Source organism: Protopterus annectens, chromosome 2.part2 (assembly GCF_019279795.1).
Source record: "Protopterus annectens isolate FY-2018-M chromosome 2.part2, PAN1.0, whole genome shotgun sequence".
Lineage (NCBI taxonomy): Eukaryota > Metazoa > Chordata > Ceratodontiformes > Protopteridae > Protopterus > Protopterus annectens.
Window position 1 is genome coordinate 705,551,105 of NC_056730.1, and position 22,014 is coordinate 705,573,118.

General features: G+C 46.9%; 1 protein-coding gene across 1 annotated transcript in view; it reads right to left on the reverse strand.

The window, feature by feature from the left end:
- PTPRA (protein tyrosine phosphatase receptor type A) overlaps window positions 1-22,014 on the reverse strand; it is a gene marked incomplete in the record, with an annotated part of 4,245,980 nt that overhangs the window by 2,717,426 nt on the left and 1,506,540 nt on the right. Inside the window, 2 exon segments of the mRNA XM_044064105.1 lie at window positions 4,320-4,425; window positions 17,198-17,220.

A 22,014-nucleotide genomic window follows, 5' to 3' on the forward strand; every position in this document is an offset into this window, starting at 1 on the left:
CCCTAGAAGACCTGTAACTCGTAGGCTTAGTGCAACCCCGTTTGCTAGGATCAGGAAAAGTCCAGTTCTTAGAAGGGTAATGTCTACTAAAACGAGGAGGTTGAACTTGCAGAAAATCCTTAACAGTTTGCATACATTTGGCCTTATCCTCCAACTTTTTCAACACCTCTTCTGTTTGTTACCAAAAAGACTGTCCTTGTGCAAAGGCACATCCAGTAATTTAGATTTGACAGGTTCAGAAAGGGGCTGTTCCCTGAGCCAAACATGTCTTCTAATAACAGAACCAGGGGCTGCTGCCCTGCAAGAAGCCTCCAAAGTGTCAAAACCACAATGTAAAGAAAGTTTAGTGACAAAAGTGGCAGAATTCAATAAATCTTGTATGTCCTTACTCTCCATCAGGGAAGGAACACCAGCAATTTTAGCCTTAATAGCCTCCAAAGTATGCTGCTGGTACTTAACCATATGAAAAAGACAATTCACTGACCTAATTGCAAGGGTGGAGGAGGTATAAACCTTTTTACCCCATCTATCCAAGGCCCTAGATTCCCTATCAGAGGGAACACTATTTTTAGCAACCATGGATTTAACACCTTTAGGGCCATGAGAAATCTCCGGATCAGCAGTAGGATTTTTGAAAAGTAACTGATGAGAATCAGGAACTCTATACCAGTCAGGTTTTCTGTGAGGAGGAGGAACAGAATTAGGAGTCAAAGAATTCTCCATGAAATCATCAACAACTTCCAATACTGGAGGGATAGCCAAAGGCTTATGCTGTGGCAAATCCAAAAATTCCCTAATCCTTTTCTCAGACTGAGGGTAATCCTGACTTTCCCATTTGAAATGCTCCCTAAGCGTATTCAGAGTATCTCCAAAAGAAAAATCTTCTGGAGGGGAGGCAGAAGGGATAGAGTCTTCTGCATCAGAATTCTCAAAACCAGAAAAAAGTTGAGAGCTTCCCTCTTCATCAGCAGAGTTGCTGGAAACTTCAGAGTCTGAGGCAGAAAAAAACTTCTGGGGACAATTCCCTAGCCCTCTTAGGAGGTGGCTGAGAGCCCCTGATAAGGGTCAAGAGATCACTAGCCATTTTAATCATCTGAGACTGAGGCATTTGACGGGAGGCCGGCACTTGCCTTTCAGTAAATTTGCGGCTGGAAGGCCTGCTAGAAAGCCAGAGGAACTCAGGAGGCCTAGCCACCGCAGGAGTCTGAACCAAGGTCGTCAGTCTGGATCTGGTCTCCGGGTGGAGAAAAGAGGCCTCAGAAGCCAGTGCCTGCTTAATGGCTCTGGACCTATCAGAGGCACCGACTGGCAGAGGGTCAGAAGACGAAGTGGAAGCCGACGAAGTGGAAGCCTGCGATATGGAGGACTCAGAAGAGGCCTGCTGCTGAACGTCCGTGGACTGCAGGGGCAGTGAAAGCACCTCACTGACTACCGTTGGGCTGACAAACAACTTAACAGGAATGTCGCGGTCTTTATCCTTGCACTTCTTAGGAACATCTGAAGTCGGGAGACCAGAAGATACCATACCGATGAACTTCGGCCAAACACCGAAATGCTTATATAAGATCCTAGCTCTACAGCGTATGGTATGTAGACTGAAAGACGCACAGAGATCACAATTAAGGACATCGTGCTCATGGCTCGAACAAGTGATACAGTAAGAATGAAAATCATGGTGCGGAATCTGTTTTTCACAGGCAAGATGGTTATTAACTTTCTCTGACATTCATTAAAGCAAGAAAAGATGGTCCTCAACGGGGTACTTATCAGAGGATGTCTTCAACTTTAGCAGTCAGAACAGAAAAAGAAGGTAATCGTCTGACCGGCACTCGCGCAAATTGCTTCTGCTTCCGGCTCCGCGGCAAGAAAGACTGAGGAAATGGCATAGGCTGCCTTCCTTTGTACCTGACGTCAGGCTTACAACTGAAGGCAGCCGACATCATATACCAAGGACTTTGGTATTCTGGCCGACTGGGCTACCAGGAGCTGGATAAACCATTTTGTAAGGACTGCAACAGTGAAACACGATGAACATCTGACAGTTAAAATATGGCACATGTTTGACACACACCCTTAAACAATCCCTGTTGTTTTATGCTGGGCTTCAACGCTTGAACTGCAGCACAGTATTATCTGTAGCAGAAAAACGCACAATACATAGTATACACTTTGTATTATGTACTCATGAATGTCACTGGCAAACACAAACATTCCTTTCAATGTTGGTATCCAATATCGCAATCATAGCTGGTGACAGACACCCATGGAACTTGCAAACACAGGGACCCCTAGCCGATATACTATTAACAGGGCTTCAAGGAAATCAAGATTAGCTGTTGGACAAAGGGAATGGAATGTGTACACTATTAGTAATGATGTGTAATGGTATGCTGAGTCTGGCACCTGTTCCCTCTCCCACCCCCTCCCCTTTTTCTTCCTGCTCAATAGGCAAACAACAGGGAACAGAACAGATGTCATTATAGAGCTGCAAACTTTCTCGTCCATTTATTGAAGAAAAAGACTTGAATGGCTGCACCATTTGCTGGCCTTCCATTTCCATTTTTTCTTCTCTAAAGGCAACAAACGCTAATGAAAGAGATCATCCTAAAATGAAAATCCTTCAGATCAGTTTAATACAAAAAGAACCTGACTGGTTACAGCATCCACTTCAATTTTTTTATTTTATTTACTGAAAACAGGTATACTGGCTCGTTGTCTTGGTTCAGGAATATGGGGGAATAACGCCAAAATGTAATGGGGGATTTAAAACAGTGAGCCTCTCACTATGAGGAAATGTCCTTATTTTGAGTCTTACATTCCACAATGAAATGGTCTGTTGCAAATTCTTTTTAAGCAAATATCCATGGTAAACCATACTAAATCATAACTAATCAAAAGAACTTTGTCACATATGAAAATTTATTTTTACATTGCCAACACATTTTTCTATCAATGGCAGCCCTCGTGCATGGTGCCACAGCCTTTCCACTTATGATTAGCCTGCACTGTCCTCATCTCCCCATTTACTAACAGAAAGGTTCGATCTAGTTCCAATAGTTTCACTTCCAATCTACATACATTTTTTTAAAAATGTATCACATTTTCACAAATGGCATGATCTCTAAGTATGTCTTGTAAGAGTGCATTTGTCCCCTACCCACCCATGCAGTTTATCTTCTACAGCCACACAGTTTACTGGTATCGGTTTCTCTTTCTGCAATGCTCATTCCTTAACAACTTTCTCCCACCATCTACTTCATCCTCTATTAAATTTCCATGACTAGCCTTTGGGCACAATTCTTTCCCTTTAAACCTACTTCTGTTAGAAACCTTACTGCTTCTCCTGCTCCCATGTCTTTGTATTTTTTTTTTAACTCTTGACATTACTGCTACCACCAGATGCTTTTGTTCTTCATTTATTTGGTTATCTGTACCAAACATGGGCAGTTTTTTTCATTAATTGTAATATTTGTCCATACAATTATTCTAGCAGCCCTTTAAGGTCTTTCTTAAACTTCACTAAAGTCTTACTATCCCAGAAGATATGCAGCCATGTGCCTCTTTTTCCCTTGTTAAAGCTCCAAATGTCCTCCTCCTTACAAATGAGAAAATCCTGCTCAGCCTGGCCAGTGTGTAAAAATATTTATGCAAACACTGTTAAGCAAAAATGTTGAATTTCCTTGCTTTCACTGCATATCTGGGCAATCTTGTTTCATCCCATAACTGGCCTGATATTTCTTACTGTATTTCATTTTCCCCCATGATGATTCTTTCCTTCATCCTCACTATTTCCATTCCTCTTATCCCTGGTTAATTGCTATCAACATTTTTGGAATTTCCACGTTTCTTACGATTCTTCTACCATTTCTCATTTAACTGCTATGCTTACTTTCATTCCATTTTCTTTGGTAATGCAAATTCCTCTTATAGCTCTGATCAGTTCTTTGTTGTGTACCCTTTTAATGTCATTCCCACCTGAATGATGATTAGTTCAATTCATGGCAGTGCTACAAAAACAGTGGGCAGCACAAATCAAGAGTCTCTAATTATAAGTCAGATAACCATGGGCATTTCTAAATATGAAATAGAGAATAGGCCCACTATCACAGCAAACGAGTTTCCTCAGCTAGAGTTCTTTAGAAATTTTACAAATTTATATACCAGACCTTCCTAATACTTACTCAATACTACAATCACTAACAATGACTGCCATATAGAAGTATGACACTGAAGCCATTACCTGATTTACTGCATCAAGGATTTTTGGTTCAACATCTTCGCCTTTACATTAAGTCAACAGTAAATCTGAGCTCACTTACCAGAGTCCTTTTAACTGCGACTGTGCTGCAGACAGGACTGGAGGACCACTGGTGAAGGCTATGTTGAATACTTTGCCATGCTGTTTAGAGTACCGAAATGCCTGAGCTGGGAAGTCAAGAAAAAGACTACTGTAAATTGCTTTATATTTCAAAAGCAAGTTCATACAAATTGATATAAAGTCGGACATACATAAATGACTGCTTACCTTGCTGCACTGTGAAGACTATATAAAAAGTACAGTTGTGTAGCACTTAGCATAAATGTAGATGTTGCAGTCATCACACTTGGGTTATCTGCCTGCAAGTAGCCCTCAGTTAGCCCGAATACCAGTGTCTTAGTATTTCTGCTTCGGATGCTGTCGCTTCTTCCCATAGGACAGGTCGTCAGAGGTATAAAATCAAGCAGCTGACACCATTACATCAGTTTTTCTTGCTCCAAATGTCAGGAGCCCCCAAATAAGGAACTAGGATATGGTGGGAAAAGACACCACCAGTAAAAAGTAAATACCAATACCAGTAGGAATAGACAGAGAGGAGAGAGAAAAACAGGGGGCTGAAGGGAGGGAAACCAGGACTGCAACATTGAATACACTCGAACATCTACATTTATGGTAAGTGTACATGACTGTACTATGTTCTTCGTGTTTCACTGTTGCAGTCATAACACTTGGGCTGATTCCCAAAGCTGAGGAAGGGTGGAGGCAGTCAAGAAGAGTTAGGGCTGGCTAGTAGGCTTTGCAAGACTGATGTAGCAAAACCTGCCCTGGATTTGGAAAAGATAGGCAGGTGGTAATGCTTGGTGAAGGTGTGCACAGAACTCCAGGTAGCAGCTTCCAGGATGTCCCTGGTGGGGACTCCCTGAAAAATGCTGAAGAGGTAGATGTAGCCCTAGTGGAATGTGTTCTGACCCCCTGAGGGGTTGGTTTTCCACGGTGCTTGTAGCAGAAATGGATGCAGTGTGATATCCATTTGGAAATGGTTTGTTTTGAAATGGCCTTGCCCTCTGCCCCTGTTGCAAAGCTGACTAGCAACTGGCCAGATTTTCTGAAAGGCTTAGTCCTAGCAAGGTAGAATCTGAGCTGGCTGTGCACGTCACAAGAGTGCAGGATCCTTTCCCCTTTATTTTGAGGATTAGGGTAGAAGGTTGGCAAATGGATGGACTGGTTGAGAGCCACACTGGACACCACTTTAGGCATAAAGAAAGGGTTAGCCCTGAGGGAAACCCCGTCAGCATGGAAAATAATGATGGGTTCCACAGCCATCAGTGCTTGTAACTCAGACACTCTTCTAGCTAGAAGCAAGGCTGTTTTCCAAGAGAGGAATTTTAACTCTGCTGAAGCAGCAGGTTCAAAAGGGGGAAGCATGAGCTTTTCCAGTGCAAAGTTAAGTTCCCAAGCAGGGGTGGGTGCTCTCCTTGGTGGCCTTAAGTTGTTTGCCCCTCTCAGGAACTGTTTGATGAAAGGGTGACAGAATAGAGGTGGCTCAGTATTGTAATAAGCCGAGATGGCAGAGGCAAGGATCCTAATGGATGAGAAGGATAGGCCTCTGTGGAGTAGTTCTGCTAGGTAATCCAGGATTAGATGTCAGGAGGGCAGAGCTGTGTCCTTTCCTTTAGACTGAATCGAAGAACAATACTTTTTCCACTTATCAGCATAGGATTTCCTTGTACTGGGCCTTCTGGCTTCAAGGATAATGTCCAGCACCTGTTTGCTTAGGGTCGCTGGTGGAGTATTCAAAGAATAAGCGAGGCTGCAAGATTTAGGGTTTGCAACTGTGGATGCAAAATCTGTCCCTCCTCCTGAGAGAGCTGGGTTGGGATCTGGTGTAGGTGCCAGGGTGGCATCGTTGTCAGGCTACGAAGAAGTGGGTACTAGTGCTGGCGTGGCCAGTCCGGGGCAATTAGAAAAAGAAGTTATGTACTCACCATAACGTTCCATCTGAGTGGGTAACTTAATTTGTCTGCAACCTGTGGGTATCGGATCCGAGCCGGCAGCTTTACCTAGCTAAAGATCCAAGCTCCTAGCTCCTCCCCCTACCCATAATCCCCTGCTACACATCCCCCATCCTCAGATCGAGTTTGCCTATAAAGACTCCACAAGACCCTCGAAAGAGGCCAGTAACCTACTGCCTAACAGAATGGATAATAATATCCATGGTTAAGAAGCACGAAACTGGTTAGGGGGAATGGAGGGGGGGTCGGTTGCAGACAAATGAAGTTACCCACTCAGATGGAACATTATGGTGAGTACATAACTTCTTTATCTGAAGTGGTTAACTTCATTTGGTCTGCAACCTGTGGGACAGAGTCCCCAGTTACCTAGAAACCTTAGGAGGCCCTCAAGGAAGAATATTCCGAAGCACCGCAGAGCCAAAGGAAGCCCTACTCCTGGAAATAATATCCAATTTATAATGGGAAATGAATGTATGAGTGGAGAACCAAATAGCTGCTGAACATATGTCGTCTATAGGGACTCTAGACCAGAACACTGCAGAGGTAACTATGGATCGGGTTGAATGAGCATGGATTCCCAACGGTACCGGTTTGTTCGAAGCTAAATAGGCTTGAATGATGCATTGTGAAATCCAGTTGGCTAATGTCACTTTGGTAATAGGCTTACCCAAAGAAGACTTGGCAAAGGACACAATTTATCAGATTTACGGTTAGTTGTGCAAATAAAAACGCAGTTGTCTATGCACATCCAATTTGTGTAATGTGTATTCCCCTTTGTTCTGGAAATTGGGAAAAACACTGGCAGATTAATAGACTAATTAATATTCGACTCAGAGGCTACTTTAGGGAGGAAGGAAGGATTAGTCCTGAGAGAAACTCTGTCCTTATGAAATATTAGGTAAGGGGGTTTCATACAGAGGGCTTGAAGCTCAGACACTCTCCTGGCCGAAGTTATTGCAACCAGGAAGGCTGTTTTCCAACATAAAAAATTTCAACTGAGCCGACGCGGCCGGTTTGAAAGGAGGGCCCGTCAAAGCCTGTAGGACCAATGTTAAGTCCCATGGTGGGACCGCGGACTTAACTGGCGGTTTTAACAGAAAAGCGCCTTTTAAAAAGGTTTTGCAAATCCTGGTGGAAGCCAGTGATCCTACATCATCCCCCACATGAAAATGAGAGATGGCTGCCAACTGTACTTTAACCGTATATGCACTGGCTCCCTGATGAAAGATATGGGACAGAAAATCAAGAATCTTCGGAATAGGGACAGTAAAGGGGTCCAAGCCCCTGTCTTTGGCCCAAATGGAAAAACTTTCACATTTACTACTGTAGATTTTTCTGGTAGAAGGTGTGTGTGCTGCTACCAGAATGGCTTTCACTGGTGAGGAGATACCGGGAGTCCCTGCTATCAGCGGAACTGGATCAACCAAGCCGTGAGCTTGAGGTCGCCCGGGTTTGGGGGTTGTAATCCCGCAGGATGAGAAATAAGATCCGGAATGGGATCGAAGATCCAAGGAGGAACTACACTGAGACCGCAGGTAAGGGAACCAGATCTGACGAGGCCAGAATGGGGCTATGAGGATTATCTTGCTCCCCAACCAATGGGCTTTCTGCAGGAACTTTGTCATGAGCAGAAGGGGGGGATAAGCATAAAGGAGACCGGGGGGTCAAGCATGAACCAGAGCGTCTCTGGGGGTCTCCCCTATTGGGGGAATTAGGGCGAAATATTCGCTGCACTTTGTGTGACGGAGAAGCAAAAAGATCGCAACAAGGTAGACCCCATTTGAGGAAGATCCGTTTCACTACTAACGGGTTTAGAGACCACTCGTACAGTGTGAGGATCAAGCGACTTAGCTTGTCCACTAGGATGTTGGTCCGGCCCGGACTGTACATTGCTACCAGAAAGCGGTTGGTGGAGATCGCCCATTCCCAAACTCTCATGGCCTCTCGGCAAAGGGGATAAGATCTGGTTCCTCCCCTGTTTGTTGATGTACCAGACTACAGCCATGTTGTCTGACTGAATTGCAATAGTTCCCGGAGGAAGAAGGTCTTGTAGGGCTTGCAACGTCAAAAGCACCGCCCTCATCTCCAGGACATCAATATGCAGAACGGTCTCTGAGGGAGCCCACGTGCCTTGGACGGTTCTGCCCATAGCATGCCCCCCCAACACGAGGCAAGAAGCATCCGTGGTCAACGTGGCTTGGGGCTGAGGCATGACAAACTGACTCCCCTCTCGAAGCTCCTGAGAATGCAGCCACCAGAGAAGGGAGTCCTTGCAAACCCTGCTCAAGGGAATCGGGGTGTTCAAGGGGTACAGCAAAAGTGACCATTGGACCTGAAGAGTCCATTGAAGGATTCTCATGCGCAGCCGCGCAAAGGGCGACAGACCGATGGCTGCCGCCATGGAGCCCAAAGCTCTCAGGACTAATTCCGCAGGTGGGACTGGGGACTGGAGAATTGCCAAAACATGAAGAGACAAACTGTGCAACCTGTCTGTTGTTAGAAAGGCCTTGGAGTGGCATGTATCTATCTTGGCCCCTATAAATTCCAGAACCTGCACAGGATGAAGGAATGATTTCTGAAGTTTCACAGTAATACCTAGACGCTGAGTAAGAGCCAGGGTATAATCCCTGGCCAAGCAGAGCTGATGCCTGGTGGAGGCGGTGAGGAGCCAGTCGACCAAGTACGGAATGACCCGAATGCCCTGAAGTCTCAGGGGGGCTGCGACCACTGTCATGACCTTGGTGAACACCCTGGGGGCTGAGGTGAGGCCGAATGGAAGAGCCCTGAACTGATAGTGACTGGCTCCCAGCCCAAAGCGGAGGAACCTCCTGGATCATCTGTCCATCAGAATGTGGTAGTACGCATCCTTGAGGTCTATGGAGCACATCCAGTCGTTCTCCCGTAGGAAGGGGAGAATAGATTGCAGAGTGACCATCCGGAATTTCTCTTTGGGAATGAACAGGTTTAGAGATGAGAGGTCTAGTACAGGCCTCAGTTCCCCCATCTTTTTTGGCACTAAAAAGAACCAGGAGTAATTTCCCAATCCGGACTGGCCTGGGGGGATGTGCTGGATGGCTTTTTTTCCTAATAGCTTCGAAATTTCTGAAGCTGCCGCCTCCCTTTGATCGGGTGGGACATCGGGGAGGCGTTTCATAGGAGGGGGAAGACTCAGAAAGGGAATGGAATAACCTCTGGATATAATTCGGAGCACCCACCGGTCCGTAGTAATGGACTCCCAAGTTTGGAGGTGCTCCGACAGATGCCCAACCGGCTGCCTCCAGAGAGGGACAGTCGGGTAAGCCTTCAGGGCTGTTGCGCAGGCCTCTCCAAGAAAGGCTCTCGGGACCCGAGATTCCTCGGCACCCCCCTCTGCCTCTGGGCCGGCGTCCACCTTGTCCTCCTCTGCCTCTGAAAGACGAGGGATCCGAAGCGGGACGGGACTGCTGTGATTTCCGGAACCACATCTTCTTTTGTCCCCTCTGGTTCCTCGAGAAGGACCGTTGGGGATTAGAGAAGCGGATCCCGACGGCAGACAGCGTCTTCCCGTCTTTCTTGCTTTGGACCAGCGTGTCGCGGATGGTCTTGCCAAAGAGCGTAGAACCGTCAAGGAGGACGCCTTAATGGGTTCCGCAAAATCACAAAGGCGGAGCCAGGCATGGTGCCGCACAGCGATGCCTGCTCCGCTGGCTCTAGCCACTCCCTCCATGGCATGGGAGAGTAGCCACATAGATGTGTTAGTAATAGATTTCAGAGTGGCCATGTGAGTCGAGAAGGTGCATTTGTCCTCAGCCATGGACTCCGGGGGGGGCTCCAGCGTATTCCTTAATTAAGTCTCACTGGAGTCTGACAATGTGCGCATATAGTTCAGCGCCCTCACAAAGAAGGTAGCTGAAGCAAACATCCGCTTTCCAATGCGGTCCAACGTCCAAGATTCCTTATCTGGAGGGTGCACCAAGGAACTCTCCTGCGCTAGTTCCTTCTTGGTGGCAGCCGCCACCACCATGGCATCCACTGGAGAACCTTTAGACCAAGCCAGCCTATCAGAAGGGGGACTAAATATCTTGTCTGGCCTTCTGGGAATTGGCTTCACGGTGTCCGGCTCCTTCCAAGCCCTGGTGGTAATTAAGTCCACCAGGGGGTCAGCCGGGACACACACCCAAGAAGTAGATGGGCCTGCATTGAACGCATCCAGAAACACAGACTCATCCGAGGAAGGTTTTTGGGCAGACCACCCTCCTCTGATTTGCAATATTTCCATGATGTCTCCAAAGGAGACATCCTCGGGGGTTGACCTTGGGGAACCTTCCCCTTCCTCCAAATCTGTGTCCTCTGTGAGGGACTCAGGGGAGTCCAGGTGCCTCTTTTTGCACTTCCGTTTGTGAGGAACCTCCTCGGTGGGGCTATCCGAGGAGAGCTCACCCACGGGGTCTTGTTCCTCTAAGGGAACCAACTGGAGCACCGATGCAGGCTGTCCCTGTGGCCGGATGACGGAGGACAGGCCCAAATGCGCAGGGGTGACTGATGGATCCACAGCCTGGACCGGGGATCTGGAAGTCCTCGACAGCACCCTCTCCACTACATCAAACGCCGAGGGCGAACCGCTCTCTCCTGGCTCTGAGAGCAGCCCCCTCGGCGCCGATGCAGGGATCGGCGTCGGAGCCGAAGCGATCGGACCTGAGAGGGAAGTGTGCTCCGACCTAAACGGCGCCGAAGACACAGTTCCCCCCATGGATCTGACGCTCGGCTCCCGGCCCCGAGAGCTAGGATCCGACAGGCTCGAGGGCATAGTTGGAGAAATAACCAAGACTGTCGGCGCCGACGGATCTCCGGGTCTGAAACGGCACGGATCCGAAGACTCCGAAACCCGATACCGAGTCGGAGAAGGAGCGATTGGGGTAAAGAAAGGGGCTGAGCTCCCCCCGGAGGGGGGGGGGAGCCTGGAGCACCCCCATCTGCATTTGAGCCTGCAGGAAATGACGCATCATCCGGTCCAAATCAGCGTTGGTCAAGCTTGTGGTGGATCTGGAGGAGTTCGCCGAGGCGGGCCTGGAGGGCCGCCTCGAGGGAGACCGGTACTCCTCTTCGGGCTCCGGGGACAAGCAAGGAGAACGGAGCCGAGAATGAGGAGAACCAGAGGCCCTCTTAGCGGGACTAGCTACCTTAGCTGGCGGGGCCGAGGGATGAGACTCAGCCCGCCTTTTATGCCTGTGCCAGTCCTTATCTTTCCTCTTCTATTTAGAAGAGGAAGAGTCCCCCTCCCCCTGAGAAGCAGAGGGAGTTTGAGTCCCCAACAAGGGAGGGGGATCGGAAGGCACGGAAGCCTCAGCCGCGACCGGTGCCTTAGAGGGAGAGGAGGAAGAAGAATCAGGGGGCAACAATCCTTCCAGGATTAGCTTGTTCCTCCTATCCCTGATAGCCCGGGAGTTGAAAGCTGCACAAACCTGGCAGCTGGTGGATAAATGGACCACCACCAGGCAAATAACGCACTGAGTGTGGCCATCGGCTGGGGACAGCTTATGACCACACTCAGTGCATTTAGAAAAAATGGCTTTATGCCCGTCAGCCATCACACTGCACACACACGCACTAGGGGGAGGGTTGAATACAAATTTGAAGAAAAAAATTACCACAAAAATATTAAACTAAGTATACTAGTCGGTAAAGGGGGCTAAACAGTACACACACACAGAAAATTCCTGAAAAACGATTTTAAAAGTTTTTATAAAACTTGAAATCTCTCACCCACGCCTAAGAGCTCGTCCCTAGAAGCTGCTATAAGCCACAGCAAACTAGATCTGAGGATGGGGGATGTGTAGCAGGGGATTATGGGTAGGAGGAGGAGCTAGGAGCTCGGATCTTTAGCTAGGTTAAGCTGCCGGCTCGGATCCGAGGACGGATCCGTTACCCACAGGTTGCAGACCAAATGAAGTTAACCACTTCAGATTTGTCCTTTGACTGTCTTGTTTTATCTTGAGTAATACTCTTGAGAGAAGGGGGAGAGGTGGAAAGGCATAAATTCAGAGGTTTTTCCATTGAAAGCATACGGCATCCACTTTCCAGGCCCTGCTGTGAGGGTTCCCGGTGCAGAATTTGCTTAGCTGGTGGTTGCAGGGGGAGGCAAAGAGATCCACCTCTGGGGTCCCCCATTTCTGAATCAGCAGGTTGAAGGTGCTGGGCTCCAATTTCCACTCATGTGGGACTAGGAGATTTCTGCTCAAGTCGTCTGCCAGTGAGTTTTTGTTTACCTGGCAGGAATTGAGCTTGTAGGTGGACTTGGATGCCCAGGGCCGTATTCCACAGGGCCATAGCTAACCTGCTGAGTGGGTAAGAATGGGCTCCCCCCTGCTTGTTGATGTACCACAACTGTGGTGTTTGTATTTATCAGCAGTTGTTTTGGAAAGAGTAGGAATCTGAAAGTTGTCAGGGCATTCTGTACAGCTAGCATCTCTTTCTGGTTGATGTGCAAATAAATTTGACTTGGGCTCCAGTGGCCATGAATATATTTGCCAGCCATGTAAGTCCCCCCCCCCCCCCATGCATAGTCTGATGAGCCTGTAGTCAGGGTCTGAGCGGTGTGGGGTTGAGTAAAAGGCAGTCTCTTGTTGTGGTTGCATGCTTCTGCCCACTAAAGGAACTCTGTCCTTAGACAAGGTATGACAGGAATGACTGTTTACAGGTCCTGAGAATGTTGGCACCAAAGACTTAAGTACCACTGAAGTTTCCTCATATGCAGTCTTACATATGGAATTAGCAGTATACATGTGGCCATGAACCCTAGGGCTTGCAGCATTTTTCTTGCAGATAGCTGGGTTCTGGTGGCCATTTGTTTGAAGTAGTCTGTCAGACAGACCTGTTTTTCTGAAGTGAGGAATGCCATCTGGGAAATTCTGTCCAAGCTTGCTCCCAGGAATGCAATCTTTTGACTGGGTACCAGTTGTGATTTCTTTTCATTGATGGTGTACCCCAATGAAGTGAGAAGGCTTTATACAAATGCCAGGTGGTGCAGTAGCAATTCCTGACTGATCACCTGTATCAGGCAATCGTCCAAGTATGGATAAATTTGGATATTTCTCTGCCTGCAGTATGCAATGGCTGGAGCCAAGCATTTCATGAATACCCTGGGCACAGTAAATAAGCCAAAGGGCAGTGCAGGAAACTGATAATGCATAGACCCTGCCCTGAAACGTAGATAATTCCTGCATAACTCCCTTATGGGGATGTGTAGATAGGCTTCTTTTAAGTCTAGGGTGACTAACCAGGCATCCTTGGCTAACATAGGGAGAAGCTGTTGCAGGGTAAGCAGCTTGAATTTTGGTACCACTAGGAAGGTGTTGAGAATTGAAAGATCCAGGATTGGGCGCCAAGAGCCTTCTTTTCTGGGTACCAGGAAGAGTCGGGAGTACAATCTTTGATCCCTCTGTTCTACTGGAACAGGCTGAATAGCTCTGATATTGAGCAGGGAAAGTACTTGGTTTTGAGCCTCTGCCCGCTGGTTTGGAGGAAGGTCTGGAAACCCACTTGGGTAGGCAGTGAATGGAAATTAAATATGTACTCCTGGGATACAATGTTGAGGACCCATCGGTCCTGAGTGATGGGCATCCAGTTTTTTGCCTGAAGGGCAAGTTTTCCTCTTAGGAGCACAAGCAATTCGGCAGGGCTGGGAAGTAGAATGAAGAAGTCATTTTCAGCTTTTTCCATAAGGAGGTGGCTTACCACTCCCTGCTTTAGGGGTGGAGGCACTCAATTGCTTAGATCTCTGCATACCCTGAGACTGTAGTCTGGGTGGTCCGTTTCCCCTGGGTCTTGTTTGGGAAGGCCTGGAGGGGGCTGGAAAGGACCAGTGTTTTGAAGGGCAATGCCTACTGAGACTAGGGGGTTGCACTTGTAGGAATTCTGTAACAGTCTGCATATTTAGCTTTTTCTTCCTTCTTTTTAAGAACCTCTTCTGCTTTGGTGCAAAACAGAGTCCTTACTCAAAGGAGTGTCTAGTAATTAAATTTGACATGATCTGGCAAGGTCTGCTCCTTCAGCCAAACATGTCTTCTCAGTACAGAGCCAGTGACTGCTGCCCTGCAAGATGCTTCTAGGGCATCAAAGCCACACTACAAATCTTTATTTTCTGCAGAATCTGGAAAAGGTACCACTTTTTGTTTATTAAGTTCCATAATATGTTGCTGGTATTTCAGCGTGTGAAACTGGCAATTCAATGCCCTGATAGCAAGAGTTGCAGAGAGATATACACATTCTTAACCCATCTGTCCAAAGTTCTGGAATCCCTGTATGAAGGGGTGGGATTCTTGGCTGTAGTAGCCTTAATACCTTTAGGCTCCTGAGAAATGATCTCTGGGTCAGCAGTAGGATTCTTGAAAAGAAACTTGTGAGTATCAGGTACTCTGTAGTACATGTCTGGTTTCCTAGGGGCAAGAGGTGAAGTGTCAGGAGTAAGACTGGATTCCATGGAAACATCATCCACAACATGCAGGACAGGGGGTATAGCTAAAGGCCTGTGCTGAGGCAACTCTAAAAATTCTGAGTCTCTTTTTGGACTGAGGATAATCTTGACATTACCAATGGGAATGCTCTCAAAGTATGCAAGGTTTCACCAAAAGAAAATCCTCTGGAGGGGAGGCAGAGGGAATGGATTCCTCTGCATCTGAACCCTCATAGGCTGGATAAGAGCATATCTTCATAATCAGAAAGGTCAGAGTCATCAGACTCCTGGTCTGTAGAACCTGAAGGGGACTGGATTCTTTGTCTCTTTGCAGGGGAAGGCTGACTTCCCCTAATCAGTGTAATAAGGTCTTCAGCCATTTTAAACATTTGTTTCTGTGGTATGGGTGCCTGAGCATGCACTTTGGTCGTTGTTTTTTTAGGCGTAGTGCATACTCTGGGCCTAAAAAACTCGGTAGTTTTGTTTAGAAATGAAGTTGTCGACTTGCTTCGAACAAAAGTAGAGTGTAAAGCTGCCTCAGAAGCCAGTGCCTGCACAGCGGCTCCAGACACATCCAAGGTAGAGACATCCGTAGGTTCCATAGTCGAAGAAGCATCTCTTGGCATACTGGACTCAGAATGGGTCTTAGCAGAGGCCTGCGAATCCAATGAAGTGGGTATCAGGGGCTGCAAAAGCACCTCACTGAGTACCGGTGGACTGGCGAATAGCTTAACGGAAGCATCAGCAGCAGTTTTGGACCTATAAAGTCTGTCTCTGTCTTTATCCTTTCAGAAAATCGGTAGTCGGATGCCTTATCAAAGCCATTTCAGAGTATGGAGATCGAGAGCGAAAGAATTTAGCGACAGAGAGACCCCGACGACGAATGGTTCAGGAATTAAAGCACAAAACAGTGAGGGACGTCGTGGTCTGGGCCTAAACAGGTGACGCAGTAAGAATGAAAATCTCTGTGAGGTGTTCGCTTTCCACAGGCAACAAAATTGCTTACTTTTTATGACATCGGTTAGAGCAAAAAAAAAAAAAGGATCCCCAATGGGGTACTTAGCTTTAGAAGACGTCAGTATTATTCAACTCGAAAACAAAAAATTCAGGTAGCGGCCGACCGGCACTTGCGAACTGCTTCGGGCTCCTCCTCAGCAAGAAAGACTGATGTAATGGCGACGGCTGCCTGTTTTTATACACCTGATGACCCGACGTCAGGGAAGAAGCGACAGCATCCTACTCAGAAATGCTAAGACTCTGGTATTCAAGCCGACTGAGGGCTACCTGCAGGCAGATAACCCAAGTGTGAGGACTGCAACAGTGAAACATGAAGAACATCTATAGCACTACAAGCACCTCTTATTGTCGGACAGAAAGATTAAAGAGGAAGCCATGTACCATTTAATTTTGTCTTCATTCTTGCAACACTACAGGGCTTTTATCTTCAAATCGCAGTACAATTTTCCTGTTGCTCCCCACCAGTGCTACAAGTGTCCCCGTTGCCAATTATCTGCATCACAGAGGTGACGAGTCATCAGTGTACTTTAATATGGCATTAAAAGTCGATATACATAATTTTAAATGAGTGCAAAAAATCAATGTCACATTGAGGAAGGAAATATAAAATATTTTCTTCTACACTTTTTTGCTCTCATAACATCCAACTATTAAACCTCCCCCAATGAATTTGAGTCCATTTGCTCTTCCATGATTGAGTTTAACCAAAGCCACAAAGCCAACTGCTGATGCAGTAGTACTATAGAACTGGGAGAATGATCAGGCTGTAGAACTTGGAGAAGGTTAAACTTTCTTCAAATGGAAACTTGGTGGCAATAAGAAATAGGAGGCAAAAGACAGCGGCACACAGAAAAGATTCTGAAGTAAGAGACGTCAGTGCAAGAAAGAAAGCAGTCATTTCACTGAGGTGGTAACATAGTAGTGAAGAAAAAAATTAAGCTGTTAAGCAAGCAAACTGCAGAGGATGACTGAAATGCTAAAGAATAAAACATTAGAAAAAAATAAGATGAAATACTGCTCGTGTTTTAAAAAGGAAGGGCACAGAATGCTCAAGTGATGTTAGTAATTAGGTAGGATATAATAATGCAAGACAGTGCATTAAGCAAAGCTTAAGCAGTAGAGGCAGAAAGACTGAATCTAAGGCTGAATGCACTTAGAAAGAAGAAAATTAGAAGTATGTGCATAGAGTAGCTGTACTTTCACAGGAGACCACTGCGTGAGTTAGAAGACAAGAACAGTGCACATTAGCTAGATTCTATGATGATAATGCAAACCATACCTTATAAAAGTGATCAAAAACAGGAGGAAGACTTCATATGATTGTGCCAGATGATACAAAAAAAAACAGAAAAATAGAACAGTGAGAAGCACAGAAGAGTGGTGGTTGTGAGCAGGGAAATTTTACAGGAAGTTGGGAACTTCAATTGCTTACTTAGAGATGATGCCAATGTAATATTTAAGAAAAGCAACAATACTTACAGCAGGTGGTTTACAGGCTGGTGCTGCAAGCAAGAATAATGAATCGTAAATTGCTGGGAATTACTTAAGAAAATCAAGAGCCATATCACTGAACAATACAATCTCAACAATTCCATTGAAATATAACAATTAAAGAAAGCTGGTCTGAAAGACTATATTACACCATAAGCCCTTAAAGCTAATGGAGGGCACAGAAGAAGCATTACTAGTTAAGGGTGTAAAGGGAGTATAAAAAATAAAGGAGTAAGTAGAATATTGGCCGAGTGGAAGATGAAGTTGTAGAATGCTAAAAAAAGGGGACAAGAAACTCCGCTACATACTGTACTTAAAAGAGAAAATGACAGACACAAGAATTTAGTACATCAGCCAACTTATTCTTCTGCACCATAAAGCTGACTGGCCCACCTCTGAAATTTGTTAGAGGGTGCAGAAACAGAGGAAAGGCCTCCAACCACCACAGACATATCTACTGCCAAAATTCACACTGCCTCACTGAAACAGCAGAAATGGGAGAGAAAATGGTTATTATCTGAGTGAAACAGCTTAATCTATAGATGCCTCAGTCCAAGAAAATCATCTATATGGCCTCCCTAATCTTCAGTCTAAAACAGGAATGGAAATGCAGCTGAGGGAGTCCACAAAAATTTTCACTTTACCAACGATGTGAGTGCTATACCCTTGCTTTTCTCCTACCACCAAGTACTTCTAACGCAAGAAGAGGGTTATGAATGCATGCCACACTGTTAAGGAAAGTACAGTTTTGTACCTACCATAAATGTAGATGTTAGAGTGTAAACACTGCTGCAGTCATTACACTTGGGTTATCCTGCCGTCAGGTGGTTCCCCAGTCGGCCTGAGTTCCAAAGTCTTTGTCCGGCGTCGGTTGCTGTTGCCTCCTCCCGGACGTCAGTGCGACAGAGGTATTTAAGATGCAGCCGACGACATTTTCTTCACTTTTTCTTGCCCCAGATGTCAGGTGCCCCCAAATAGGTAGGCAATTCAATTTGCTAGTAAAATATACAAAAGAAAAGCAAACAACCATTTTAGTTACCAGCAAATCCTCCCCATAGGTGATAAAGGGTAGATGAGCTAGAAAGTAAGAGGGGAAGGAGGGAGGGTAACCTGGACTGCAGCAGTGTTTACATTCTAACATCTACATTTATGGTAGGTACAAAACTGTACTATGTTTATCATGTTACACTGCTGCAGTCATTACACTTGGGTGGAATCCCAAAGCTGAGGTAGGGAGGCTGGATCTATAAGGCATTAGGGGTGGCTATAAGACCCTGCAGGACAGCAGTGGCAAAGCCAGCTCCGGATTTGGAGTATAAAAGCAAATGGTAATGTTTGGTGAAGGTATGCACAGAACTCCATGTTGCTGCTTCCAAAATATCCTTGGTAGGTACTCCTCTGAGGTAGGCAGTTGAAGTGGCTGTTGCCCTGGCGGAGTGAGATCTAATGCTGCTAGGTACAGGTTTCCCATGGTGGGTATAGCAGAAACATATACAGTGTCCTATCCATTTTGAAATGGTCTGCTTTGAAATAAGAAGTTATGTACTCACTATAACGTTCCATCTGAGTAGGTAGACTTCATTTGTCTGCACCTTTGGGAATCGGATCCGACCTCGGATCCGAGCCGGCAATCTTTCATAGCTTTAGATCCGAGCTCCTAGCTCCTCCCCTTCACCCATAATCCCCTGCCATCCCTGACTGACCTTAGATCAAGTTTGCCCATAACCAATAAGGCTGAAAAAGGAAACTACCTTCCTTAAAGGGCAGAGTGAAAACTTCAGGCCAAACAACATCCGAAGGTCAGGGGGAAGGAGGGTGGGACGGTTGCAGACAAATGAAGTCTACCTACTCAGATGGAACGTTATGGTGAGTACATAACTTCTTAATCTGAAGTAGTTAACTTCATTTGTCAGCACCTTTGGGACAGAGTCCCCAGCTACCTGTACCTTGGGCGGCCTTCATGGAAGGATGTTCCAGAGCACTGCAGAGCCAAAGGATGCTCTCCCTCGAGAGATAATATCCAATTTATAATGGTTGATGAAGGTATGAGGTGAAGCCCAAGTAGCTGCTGAGCAAATATCATCCAGGGGTACTCTAGACCGAAAGGCAGCAGAAGCAGACATGGACTGAGTAGAGTGGGCACAGACTCCCTGAGGTGCGGGCCTGCCAGAACTTTCATAAGCCAAAAGGATCTATTGTGAAATCCACCTCGACAAGGTGACCTTCGACACATATTTGCCTAAATTAAATTTTGCAAAGGAGAACACCAACTGGTCGGATTGTCTATGACCAGCCGTTCTATGAATGTAAAAACGCAGCTGTCTATGCACATTTAGAGAATGTAGTTTGTATTCTCCTTTGTTCTGGTATTCAGGAAAGAAAACTGGCAGATTAATGGATTGGTTAATATTTGCCTCGGAAGCGATCTTAGGAAGGAACGAGGGATTGGTCCTGAGATAAACCCTATCCTTGTGGAAGGTCAATTAAGGAGGCTTTACACATATAGCTTGAAGTTCAGAAACCCTCCTAGCTGAAGTAATAGCGACGAGAAAGGTTGTTTTCCATGACAAATGTTTGAGATCAGCTGAAGCTGCAGATTCAAAGGGGGGAGCTGTCAAGGCCTGAAGTACTAAAGTCAAATCCCAGGGAGGCACTACTTCCTTTATTGGAGGTCTGAGTAGGAAGGTGCCCTTCAGAAAGGTCTTGCATAACTTCGTGGTGATCAATGAACCCAATTCATGTCCCACGTGGTAATGAGAGATAGCTGCTAGATGAACTTTGACTGTGGAACAGCTAAGCCCCCGATGAAAAAGCCCTGAAAGGAAATCCAAGACGGCGGGCAACGGAGCTGTGAAAGGGTCTAGGTTCTGACGCTCCACCCAAATAGCGAAACGTTTCCATTTACTCCTATAGACTTTCCTAGTAGAGGGCTTGTGTGCTGCTACTAGAATAGCTTTAACTGGGGAGGAGATACCGGGAGTCCTAGCTACGAGTGGAACTGGAGCAACCAAGCCGTAAGCTTGAGAATGTCCAGGTTCAGGACTGGGAGGCTTAGGGGGTGGGAAATCAGATCCGGGAGGGGATCTAGAATCCAAGGTGGATTCACCAGATGAGACCAGAGGTAAGGGAACCAAGCTTGATGAGGCCAGAATGGGGCAATGAGGATCATTTTGCTCCCCAACTGACTGGCTTTCTGTAGAAGCTTCAGCATCAGAGGTAGAAGAGGGAAAGCATAGAGTAGACAGGGAGGCCAAGCATGCACCAGAGCGTCTCTCGGGAATTCCCCGGCGGGGGGAATTAGAGCGAAGTAGCTGTTGCATTTCGTGTTTGAAGGAGAGGTGAAGAGATCGCAACAAGGTTGCCCCCATACGGCAAATATCTGCTTCGCTACCTGGGGATTGAGAGACCACTCGTAAGGAGACAGAATGGTACGAATGAGTTTGTCCACCAGGATGTTGGACCGTCCCGGAATGTGTGTTGCAATAAGAAAGCGGTTGGTGGAGATCGCCCATTCCCACACTCTCACAGCTTCTCGACAGAGTGGGTAGGACCTGGTTCCCCCCTGTTTGTTGATGTACCAGACCACCGACATATTGTCTGACTGAACTGCAACTGTTCCTGTAGGAAGAAGGCTCTGAAGTGCTTGCAACGACAACAGCACTGCCCTCATCTCTAGGACATTTATATGCAATGAGGTCTCTGTATCGTTCCATGTGCCTTGGACCGTCCTGCCTGCATAATGCCCCCCTCCACCCGAGGCGAGAGGCGTCCGTGGTCACCGTGGCGAGAGGAGGGGCCATGGAGAAAGGGCGTCCTGCTTGGAGGTCCGGTGATTGTAACCACCATGTGAGAGCCCTTTTGCAAGCCTTGTAGAGGGGAATGGGGTGACTGAGAGGGTATCTACGTAAGGACCATTGGACTTGGAGAGTCCACTGCAAAACCCTCATATTCAGGTGGGCAGTGGGGAGCAGGGTATTTGCGGCCGCCATGGAGCCCAGCACCCTCAGGACCAATCCTGCCGGGGGAGCAGACGATAGTAAAATGGCCCGCACATGAAGTCTCAGGGTGTGAAGTCGTTCGGTGGTTAAGAAGGCTAGCAAGTTGTTGGTGTCTAATCTGGCCCCGATAAAATCTATCACGAGTCGGGTTGAGAAGGGATTTGTCCGTGTTGACGGTGACCCCCAGCTGGGAGCAAGGTGGAGAAAGTAATTCCTGGCTGAGCAGAGTAGATGCCTTGTTGGGGCGGTCAGGAGCCAGTCGTCTAGGTATGGGAACACCTGCATTCCCTGAAGCCTCAGGTGGGCCGCTATCACTGCTAATACCTTGGTGAACACCCTGGGGGCTGAGGTGAGACCGAAGGGAAGGACCCTGAACTGATGACTGGCTCCTAGCCGGAAGTGGAGAAACCTCCTGGATCGTTTGTCCATCAATATGTGGTAATAAGCATCCTTGAGGTCTATCGAGCACATCCAGTCGCTCTCCCACAACAGGGGGAGAATGGATTGAAGGGTGACCATCCGGAACTTTTCTTTGGTTACTGACAGGTTCAGAAGGGAGAGATCGATGATTGGCCTTAGGTTCCCCTTCTTTTTTGGCACCAAAAAGAACCTGGAGTAGTAACCCGATCCGGACTGGTATGGGGGGACGTGTTGGATGGCTCTTTTTCCTAAGAGCTGCTGAATTTCCGCAGTTGCAACCTCCCTCTGATCGGGTAGGACGTCGGGGAGGCGTTTGGGTTGGTGAGGGATGTGAGAAAAGGGAATTTGGTATCCTCTGGATATGATGCGAAACACCCAGCGGTCTGT